General features: G+C 39.6%; 1 pseudogene across 1 annotated transcript; it reads left to right on the top strand.

The window, feature by feature from the left end:
* The first annotated feature begins 257 nt into the window (after positions 1 to 257).
* On the top strand, positions 258 to 896 carry LOC105550861 (annotated as a pseudogene). Its single transcript, XR_001007788.1, has one exon. The product of XR_001007788.1 is annotated as a protein slowmo homolog 2 pseudogene (transcript).
* The last annotated feature ends 474 nt before the right edge of the window (positions 897 to 1,370 follow it).

Genomic DNA, 1,370 nt, shown 5'->3' with positions numbered 1-1,370 from the left:
CTATTTTCAGTGTCCTTAAAGAAAAGAACTTCCAACCAAGAATTTCACATATATATCCAGCCAAACTAAGCTTCATAGGCAAGGGAGAAATAAAATCCTTTTCAAACAAGCAAATAATATGGAAATGTTTTACCACTAGGCCTGCCTTACATAAGGTCCTTAAGGAAGTGCTAAATATGGCAACAAAAGAAAGATTTCTGCCATCAAAAGAACCACACACACACTTACGGGTGTCGGGGGGCAGGGGCCAGTGTAGCCTCTGTGCCTCATTGTCCCTGGCACCACCCGGACATCACTCAGGCTGCCAGCACCATGAAGATCTGGACTTTGGAGCACGTCTTTGACCACCCGTGGGAAACTGTTACACCAGCTGCAATGCAGAAATACCCAAACCCTAAGAACCAACTGTGGTTGGAGTTGATGTGTTGGGCAGACATATAGATCCCTCTGGAAAGTTACACAGCCACAGACTTCTCAGCACAGAGTGGGGACTGCCTTCCATTGTGAAGTCTCTTATTGGTGCAACAAGAACGAAAACATACACGCAAGAACATTCTGTAGTTGATTCTGTAGAGAAAACAATGGAACTTAAATCTACTAATATTTCATTTACAAATATGGTTTCAGTAGATGAGTGACTTATATACAAACCATATCCTCAGGACCCAGAAAAAACTATTTTGACTCAAGAAGCCATAATCACCATGAAAGGAATTAGTCTCAGCAGTTACTTTGAAGAACTGATGGCAAGTATGATATCCTCAAATGCTAGTAAAGGTCGAGAAGCAATAGAATGGGCAATATATAAACTAAATGCTGAGATTGAGGAACTGACAGCCTCAGCAAGAGGAAGCATAAGGACTCCAATGGCAGCAGCAGCATTTGCAGAGAAGTAATCTTGACAGTTGGTAGATAACGTTGGGTAGCCCAGGTCTCTCCAAGCTGACTGTGTATTTATTTGTTATTTTAAAAATACAACTATAGTTTAGGTAGTTTTTTTTTTTTTTTTGATAAGCTGGTGTAAGTCTATGTAATTTTTGATCAAAATGGATTCAGGGCCTCTAAATAAAAGGGATCATCTGAAATTAATATTGTTTGAAATTACTATCTGATTTTGAGGGTTCCAGTCTTTCTGTGAAAATTCAACAAGAACTCCTTGGAAATTGGTATTGATATTGAATCTCCTTAAGGTAGAATTTTCAAGCTTTTCATATATTGGAACTCCACCTGACTTTGGACCAACCCCAGAACAGAGCAGAGCCACCTCCTATAGATGTCCATTGCCCTGCTGCTGTACACTTCAACAGCTTGCTCAAGGGAACTCACTTAAAAGGAGAAATTGTGTAGTTTTATAATATATTTTGAGTAAA

Source organism: Mandrillus leucophaeus, unplaced genomic scaffold (genome assembly GCF_000951045.1).
Source record: "Mandrillus leucophaeus isolate KB7577 unplaced genomic scaffold, Mleu.le_1.0 Scaffold5, whole genome shotgun sequence".
Taxonomy (NCBI): Eukaryota; Metazoa; Chordata; class Mammalia; order Primates; family Cercopithecidae; genus Mandrillus; species Mandrillus leucophaeus.
Note: the sequence above shows the minus strand (reverse complement) of the source record. Positions and strands in the feature narration are given on the sequence as shown.